Here is a 10056-nt window from a genome sequence, read left to right on the forward strand (position 1 = left end):
CTTTTGTGATTGGGTTACGTCACTCAGGATGATGCCCTCCAGGTCCATCCATTTGCCTAGGAATTTCATAAATTCATTGTTTTTAATAGCTGAGTAGTACTCCATTGTGTAAATGTACCATATTTTTCTGTATCCATTCCTCTGTTGAGGGGCAAAATTTTTTAAGGGAGGAAGTGATCATACATAATCTTCAGCCTAAGAGCCTATGTGTGAGCAGCTTATTGAGAAAACATGTTGCCATGTTTCCCCTGCACAGGCCATGCTTTAGGCATTAGAAAATTAAGCATATAAGGGTGTTAAGAGAACCAAAATAATTGTTCTATTATTTGTTCTATTACACGTTGATTTTAACTCTAATTGTGGCTCTACACACTCAACATCATTAATCCAAATAAAAACAATCTGAATACCTAAATAAACCCAATGTTTTATTGGTAAATATTCTTTTCTCTTCCCCAGTCATCATCTTCCACACATTAGAAGATTTAAAATTTTATAGTGATGTATCTGAAATACCACTGAATACATTTCTGGAATCAAGTTTCTTCTCTAGTTCTGTAGGGCCAATAAGATGGCTCAGCAATTAGATAGAAGCTCTTCTCAATAAGCCTAAGACTCTAAATCTGAGCCTAAAAATATACAGGGTAGAATGAGGGAACCTACTCTCTCTTCATTAATCTTCTGATCTCCACAGGTCACACACACACACACACACACACACACACACACACACACACACACTGAAATAAAGATTTCCAAAAGGAAAAAATTTTTTCAAAGAGTTCTTCTGTACACCACAATAAATATGGCCCAACAACTCTGCCTGTCCCTTGAGATTTTTACTGTGCATAGCCTTCTTTAGTCTCTGGTTATATGCTTCTGTTACTCTGCTCACTGACCAGTTTGAAGGCCTCTTGTCTTCCTGTTTTCTCCATTGGGGGTGGGCGACTTCTTTGGAAACTGTATGTGAAGCTCATTTACTATTATTGTCTCTATTTTGCATAGTTGCTAAAATTGGTGCTACTTTCTGGGCAGCCCAGATATTTGAGTGGCATCCTTTCATTGATCTTTGCATATCTATCAATCACTTCCTATCTACGTATCTCACATTATGGATGATAATGCACTAAGTTGGAAGTATTTCAATTTTCTACTACTTTTAACACAATTCACAATCTTATCTAGGAAGGAAACCATTAACTCTTTCCTCCCACAAAACAAATCTGATTGTATTTTTACAATCTACTCCAAGGTATGGCTTAGCAATCAACAAATTACATCAAATATCTCTGTGTAGTATGAAGTACAAATGAACAATATGAGCATGCATTTATTACACCAGCCTCTCTAAATATTTGTTCTGATGAAGGAAATAAAGACATACAAAAAGCAAACACGATAACTATTAAAAAAAAATAGCAAATGTTTTGAAAGAAGGAAAGATAGGAACTAATTCCAGGTAATTCCTTTGTTATAAAACTGGCAATGTTATGGGAGTCAGGGCCGACTTCTGTGTAGCCTGGAAGGTTAAGCAATAAGATTAGGAAAAGAGTTTAAATCACCATAGGCATAGAATTTGCAGTGTTAATCCTATATAGATTCACTTTCACAAAATACTTTAACATGACTTGCCAAAGTCTCTGTTAATGCCTGATTTGGCTTAAAAACAACATGAAAAAGCAAAGAGGAAAAAAAAGGAATAAACACTCACTGCCTCAGGTATTTCTGGAACCAGGAATCCCTACTAGACTGGACTTCTGGAGGGAAGTGGGTCAATGAGAACAGACATCCAGAAAGAAAGCGCCAAGGGGATTGTGTGATTACGTTGTTTTCTCCAGTAAGTATGTGTTTCACAGGGCACCAATGAATTCAAAAGGTAAAAGACAAGCATTTGAAAGGAGCTTGAAAATCCTATAATTGATAGAGGCTCGGCTCTATCTGAGATTTACCTTAAGTTTATGTCTGCACTAATATCATTGACCAACCTCTTTTTAAAATTAATTTATTTATTTTAGAAACGTATAACTCCTGAGCCAGAGCCCGGTCTGGAAGCCCAGGAGCCTACATGTCAAGGGTCCCGCAAAATCTGCTGGATCAACCAAAGCTCTCCTCCCAATCCCGCCAGGATTCTTCCTCTCCTGTCGCTCCACAGTCTACACAGCCCAGACCCATCTCATCACCAGGCTTTACCCGCAATATCGTACACCCTTCACCTGCTGTATGCACCCTTAGTCCTCCAACTCACCACCTGCGACCCTTGTTGCAGCTGCTGCTGCTCCCACCACAGACCGGAGCTTCCGCCTTGGTCTCCTTGGTTACCGCGACATTGGTACCCATAGCAACCAAAATGCTTGGGCTCGACACTGCCGCTTTCCACCTGCAGAGGGAGAAAGAGAGTCTAGTTTACTATGTATGAAAAACAGCGAAGGCCCCCGGGAAAGAAAATGCAATGAAATTCAACAGGTGTGTGTTCGGGTGGCATCAGCCTGGGTTGATCTACATTTACTGATCTGCTACAATACTGCAAGCGCGGATCAAAGATTGCTACATGCACTGCTCAGAGCATCCTCCTAACAACCCAATTTATATGTATGAACTTAGCACAGAAAACTTAGTATACACCAAATTATAGCGCAAGGCCACCAGCAGAGTCACAAATTAACTCTAACTGTTTAAGTACAGTAATCACCTCACCGATGTTTTTCAGAGCCCGACAGGAAGTACAGACAAGAATCTAGTCCTCCTGGTAAATCCAGAACTCCCTTGATATACTAAATACTTGATACATGAGGCTATATATATTTTTATATTCAATAAACAAATACACTCAAATAACTCAAACATTGCGAGTGATTTTTTTAACATTAACTGTGTAGAACACATTCTAATTATCTCCCTCCTATCCTTGCCAGTCCCCCCTACAAACCCCATTAACACCCATATCCATGTCTTTTGGGTTTGTTTTGGGACCCAGTAAGTTTAACCAGGACTATGTGCGTGACTCTGGGTTTGAAATTATGCACTGGTGCTTGGTAACCTCCTCAGTGAGCACTTACCTAAAAACAATGACTGCACTCCTCTCAGAATCTCAGTAGTTAATAACTGATAGAGGAAAGGAACCCTTCTGTCCTAACTATATGTTGATAAGACCAGTTTTGTGCAGACCAAACCGAAATAATCAGAGTTGCTGTGGGCTCATGTTTACAATGAAGGGCCATGACCTGCCCAGACAATGGCTTACAAAGCTCTTCTCATAATCTTCCATCTCTCACATTCTTCCAGTCCTCTCTTCTACCACGTTCTCTGAGATGTGCAGGAAGTGATTTAAATACCTTGTTAGGTCTGAACTCTTATTTTTCACTTGCTCTCTGCATGTTGAGCATCTGTGAGTCTTAGAATTCACTGCTGCTTACTGGAAAGAGATTAAGGCTGACAGTAGCATTCACATATCGGTATAAACATAGATAGGTATTTATCAGGTAGTTTGGCAGTGTGCCAACTTAGCTAAACACTAGTGAGTTCCTCCTGAGGCCTATGAAGTTCAGAGATGTGTTTTTCTTGGATTCACATTACCAAGCATGAGTTGCCTCCTGATAAGCTGGCCTCAAATCTAATCAGAAAGCTATTGGCTATCTCTGTAATAGTCAGCAGTATTATGCAGATGCCTATACTTTGGTGAGTAAGTAGGTAACTTCATTTACAGAGTTTAGAACTAGATAAGACATCTCTTGCCTCTCCTTCCCACTGCCTTCATTGCACCTTACAGAACTCTGAAAGCTAGCCAACGCGAAGGAACTTTCCAACGGTTTAGTTGGATTTCTCCTTAGCTCTATATCATTGCAAACAAGGTGAGTGATGTCCTCAGCAATAGGATCTTATCAACTGAGAGGAGAGGAAATAAGCTATCTGTTGGGAGGGCGTCCGGGATCTCCCTAAAAAAGCAGTGCTCATAAAGACACATCACACGCAGTACTGAGATTTGTGTTTAGTAATTCAGAGTGAGAAGCAGCATTATCTAGACATGTATGTACTCTTATAATCATTTTATATGGTCATTTTAATTACATTTTCATTAGACTATAAGATAGTAGGTTTCCCTATTGCTGTACATACACCTTTATTTTTTTTGACTACTCTTTTTTTTTTAATGTGCATTGATACTTTCCTTACACGAATGTCTGCTTGAGAGTGACAGACCTCCTAGTACTGGAATTACAAACAGTGGTGAGCTGCCACGTGGGTGCTGAGAATTGAATCTGGGTCCCCTGGAAGAGCAGCCATGCTCTTAATCTCTGAGCCATCTCTCCAGCCCCCTGTCTTATTTGTATTTAAGCTTCTCCCAAGTCTCCTTGTCTCCATTACCCACTCCCTACTCCTCTCCTACTTAAACTTTCTATCTCTATTTTATTCCTGTCTTTCCTTTTACATATGTTTCGGGTTCCTCCTTCCTTAAGAAATCACCCCAATACTCCCCTTTCTATTTTCTTGGCTCTCACAGATGCTCCAACTTAAACACACAAACCTAAAGACTGAAGCTAAGAAGCACTTATGAGAAACTGCATATGGCCTTCTGTGTCTGGGTCTTGGTTAACTGACTTGAGTATAATGTTTTCCAGTCCTTTCCATCATTTTTCTTTACAACTGAGGAAAATCTCATTATGAACACGTAATACAATTTGATTTTCCATTCATCAACTGTGTGACAAGTCTAGGTTTTTCCTATTTTCCAGCTATTTTGAATAGAGTAGCCATGAACACTAATGTGCCAGGACTTTACAGTAGGTCTTTGCGTACAGGCATCTCAAGAGTGATGTAGCTGGATCATATGGTGGCTCTATTTCTAGTTTTAGTTTGTTTTTGAGAAACTTCTGGGCTACTTTCAAAAGTGTCTATACTAATGTCAGAGTATCAAACAATTGTTTCAAAAAGAGAGATTGCTGTAGTGATCTTAGCTCATTTTATTTTTGACTTCTACATGGGGCTTTGTTTCATTAAATTTCTGTACTTATATGTTCCTGGTAGAAAATGTGATTGATTCTGCAGCCATTTCCCCAATAACCTTGTATACTTGTCTACATTGCATCAATCATAATGATAGACACGTATTGTTACCCATTAAAGTTGCTATGGAAACCTCTGCACCAATACAGATAGACTTGAATTTTAGATATGGTCCTATAAAAATGTAATTGCTATATCATCATATTATACACTACAGGCTAACTGGTCTAAGTTGTCAAATAATATAACAGTACACCTATCCCATTCACCTTGAAAGGCATTAAATAAAGCAAATAACACCAAGTATATTAGCCTCTAATTCTAAGCTACACCCATAGAAAAAAAATGTATAAACAGTAAAATTATGGCTGGGCACTGATATTCACTATTGCAGATTCCCCAAATACATACAAATCAGCAGAAGAAAAATCAATTCCACAATGATGTTCTCTGACCCCATTAATATGCCATAACACAAACACACACATAAGCACAAAGACATACCGATAAAAATAGTAAAAATTAATGATAATAAAATAAAAAAACATGTACTAGCTGAATTTAGAAGATATTTGCATAAAAGACATATTGTCTCTCTCCCACATACAAAGGAATGTACATCATATATACACATACAAACACACACATGAACACAAAACCACACACACATGAACACACAGAAATGTGCACACACACACACACACACACACACACACACACATATTGGACTGAAGGAGTACAAACTTCATTTGTACTTGGTATAACACTGCCTCAAAGAAACCTATGTCAGGTCCAGGGACCTTTCTGATGAAAAGTGATGAAAACTCCTCGACATATACTGCAAATGCCTTGGCACATCACTACCTAACTGTATATATGATTTATTTTTAAGAACTTCCCTGGAAATCAGTCTGGCAGTTCCTCAGAAAATTGGACATAGTACTACCGGAGGATCCCGCAATACCTCTCCTGGGCATATATCCAGAAGATGTCCCAACCGGTAAGAAGGACACATGCTCTACTATGTTCATAGCAGCCTTATTTATAATAGCCAGAAGCTGGAAAGAACCCAGATGCCCCTCAACAGAGGAATGAATACAGAAAATGTGGTACATTTACACAATGGAGTACTACTCAGCTATTAAAAAAAATGAATTTATGAAATTCCTAGGCAAATGGATGGACCTAGAGGGCATCATCCTGAGTGAGGTAACCCAATCACAAAGGAACTCGCACAATATGTACTCACTGATAAGTGGATATTAGCCCAGAAACTTAGGATACCCAAGATATAAGATACAATTTGCTAAACGCATGAAATTCAAGAAGAACGAAGACCAAAGTGTGGACACTTTGCCCCTTCTTAGAAATGGGAACAAAACACCCATGGATGGAGTTACAGAGACAAAATTTGGAGCTGTGAGGAAAGGATGGACCATCTAGTGATTGCCATATGCAGGGATCCATCCCATAAGCAGCTTCTAAACGCTGACACCATTGCATACACTAGCAAGATTTTGCTGAAAGGACCCAGATATAGCTGTCTCTTGTGAGACTATGCCAGGGCCTAGCAAACACAGAAGTGGATGTTCACAGTCAGCTATTGGATGGATCACAGGGCCCCCAATGGAGGAGCTAGAGAAATTACCCAAGGAGCTAAAGGGAACTGCAACCCTATAGGTGGAACAACAATATGAACTAACCAGTACCCTGGAGCTCTTGTCTCTAGCTGCATATGTATCAAAGGATGGCCTGGTCAGCCGTCACTGCAAAGAGAGGCCCATTGGACTTGCAAACTTTATATGCCCCAGTACAGAGGAACCCCAGGGCCAAAAAGGGGGAGTGGGTGGGTAGGGAATTGGGGGGGTGGGTATGGGGGACTTTTGGGATAGCATTGAAAATGTAAACGAGGAAAATACCTAATAACAAAATAAATTAAAAAAAAAAAGAACTTCCCCCTTTGCAACAGTGGGCCTACAGCATTCAAAGTTTCTCAACCATCCTAATGCTTAAACCCTATAATACAATTTCACATGTTGTGGTGACCCCCAACCACAAAATCATTTTCATTGCTACTCATAACTGGAATTTTCTACTGTTATGACTCATAATGTAAATATTTTGAATATAGAGCTGTGCCAAAGGGATCAAGACCCTCATATAGAGAGGCTCTGCTCTACATCACAGGCTACATTCCTGTGTTGATTAAAGTAAATGTGTTTCTGATGTCCCTTCAGGACTGACTTACCAGAACAATTCATAAAGGGTATTATTGTTATCTTTACTTCCATAGGAAGGCCCACTTAGCTAGATAACTCTTTTCAATTCGATAAATTTATGATGTTTCCTAGAGAAATTAGAATATTCATCAATACACTCACTAAATATCAGTTTTTACAAATGTGATGTAAATAAACTCACTAAGGCCCACAGAGAATATTTTTTCAAGCAGAAACAGAATATTTTCTTTTGTTATCTCTTCTAGTGACCAGTTGCACAAAGCTCAATGTACAGCCCACTAACATGAATTTTTTATCTACAATGATTTATTTCATTAGTATGAATTGATTGTGATATTACTTCATTATTCAATTTTGCTATTCATGATGGTATCTAGTTAATTTCTACATGTTTCAGAAAGTTTTTTACTTTATTAGACTGTTTTGAAATGAAATATACCTACTTTATTTCTGCTTTTTATGGATATTGATTTTTAATTTTATTTAATCTTTTTTTCTCACAATCTTCCAGATTTTATCTACCTCTCAATCCACCCTCTGACTGCTCCCCATCCTATACCTCCTCCCCACTACCCTGTCTCCATGAGGATGTCTCTACCCTCCCCACTCTCCAGACCTCTAAACTCCCTGGGACCTTCAGTCTCTTGAGGGTTAGGTGCATCTTCTCTGACTGAACCCAGACCCAGCAGCCTTCTGCTGTATATGTGTTGGGGGCTCAAATCAGCTGGTGTATGCTGCCTGGTTGGTGGTTCAGTGTCTGAGAGATCTTAGGAGTCCAGATTGAGACTGCTGGTCCCCCTACAAGGTCACCCTCCTCCTCAGCTTCTTCCAGCTTTTCCCTAATTCAACCACAGGAGTCAGCAGCTTCTGCCCATTGCTTGGATGTAAATATCTGCACCCGACACTTTGTTGAGTCTTTCTGGGAGCAGTCATAATAGACTGCTTTTGTGAGTACTCCATAGCCTCAGTAATAGTGTCAGGTCTTTGGACCTCCCCTTGCACTGGATCCCAATTTAGGCCTGTCCTTGGACATCCTTTTCCTCAGGCTCCTCTCCATTTTTATCCTTGCAGTTCTTTCCGACAGGAACAATTATGGGTCAGAGTTTTGACTGTGGGATGGCAACCCCATCCCTCTCACCACTGTAGGACATTTCATCTAAGGTCTTTCCCTTTGAGTCCTGACAGTCTTTCACCTTCCAGGGTTCTGATACATTCTGGAGAGTACCCCAACCTCCTACCTTTTGAGGTTGCCCATTTCCATTCTTTCTGCTGGCCCTCAGAGCTTCAATCTTTTTTCCCTACCCAATACCTGATCATATTCCCCCTTTCCCCCTGTCCTCTTTTCCACACAGGTCCCTCCCTTCTTGTCCACTTGTGATTGCTTTATTCTCTCTCCCAAGTGGGATTCAGGAATCTTCACTTGGGTTCTTCAGCTTCTTGACATTTTTTAGTTCTGTGGACTATATCTTGGGTATTCTGTACCTTTTAAAGCTAATATTCACTTATTATGCATGTCGTTTTGGGTCAGAGTTACCTCACTCAGGATGATATTTTCTAGCTCCATCCATTCTTAATAGCTGAGTAGTATTCCATTGTGTAAATGAACCACAATTTCTGTATCCATTCTTATGGGTTGTTTTCAGTTTCTGGTTATCACAAATAAGGCTGCTATTAACATAGTAGAGCACATGCCCCTGTGGCATGGTGGGGCATCTTTTGGGTATATTCCCAAGAGTGGTATAGCTGGGTCTTCATGTAGATCTATTTCCAATTTTCTGAGGGACCTCCAGATTGATTTCCAGAGTGGTTGTACCAGTTTTCAATCCAACCAGCAATGGAGGAGTGTTCCTCTTTCTCCACATGGTCAGCAGCATCTGCTGTCACCCGAGATTTTGATCTTAGCCATTCTGACTGGTGTAAGGTGGAATCTCAGGGTTATTTTGATTTGCATTTCTCTGATCACTTAAGGACATTTCTTTAGGTGCTACTCAACCATTTGAGATTCATCTGTTGTGAATTCTCTGTTTAGTTCTATACCCCATTTTTTGATTGGGTTGTTTGGATTTTTTTTTTATTTTTATTTTTTTTTTTTTTGGTGATTAGCTTCTGGAGCTGTTTATAAGCTTAGATATTAGCCCTCTTATAGGTTGTGGGATTAGTTAAGATTTTTTTTCCCAATCTGTAGGTTACCAATTTGCCCTATTGACCAGATCCTTTGTGTTACAGAAGATTTACAGTTTCATGAGGTCCCATTTAACTATTGTTAATTTTAGAGTATGAGCCACTGGAGTTCTGTTTAGGAAATCTCCCCCTGTGCCAATGAGTTCAAGGCACTTTCCCACTTTTTCTTCTATTAGATTCAGTGTATCTGGTTTTATGTTGAGGTCCTTGATCCACTTGGACTTGAGATTTTTTCAAGGTGACAAATATGGGTCTATTTTAATTTTTCTACATGCAGACAGCCAGTTAGACCAGCATCATTTATTGAAGATGCTTTCTTTTTTTTTTTCACTGTATATTTTTTGCTTCTTTGTCAAAGATCAAGTGTCTGTAAGTGTATGGTTTTATATCTGGGTCTTCAGTTCTATTCCATTGATCAACATGTCTGTCTCTTTATCAATACTATGCAGTTTTTATCACTATTGCTCTGTATTATAGCTTGAGATCAGGGATGGTGTTTCCCTTAGCAGTTCTTTTTTTAAGATTTTTTTTTATCTTTCCAGATGAATTTGAGAATTGTTCTTTCCATATCTTTGAAGAATTGTGTTGAGATATTTGATGGTGATTACACTGAATCTGTAGGTTGCCTTTGGTA

At 39.3% G+C, this 10056-nt stretch overlaps 1 protein-coding gene across 6 annotated transcripts in view; it reads right to left on the minus strand.

Annotated features, from left to right (window-relative positions):
- Window positions 1–2305, minus strand: part of Zbbx (zinc finger B-box domain containing) — a 110229-nt gene extending 107924 nt beyond the window's left edge. For 5 of the 6 annotated variants that reach the window (XM_021157882.1, XM_021157879.1, XM_021157881.1 and 2 more), the window contains exon 1: window positions 2246–2305. The gene's annotated coding sequence lies outside the window, so the exon portion shown is untranslated. The other variant, XM_021157876.2, reaches the window with a different exon arrangement.
- Window positions 2306–10056: the final 7751 nt, after the last annotated feature.

Source organism: Mus caroli, chromosome 3 (genome assembly GCF_900094665.2).
Source record: "Mus caroli chromosome 3, CAROLI_EIJ_v1.1, whole genome shotgun sequence".
Lineage (NCBI taxonomy): Eukaryota > Metazoa > Chordata > Mammalia > Rodentia > Muridae > Mus > Mus caroli.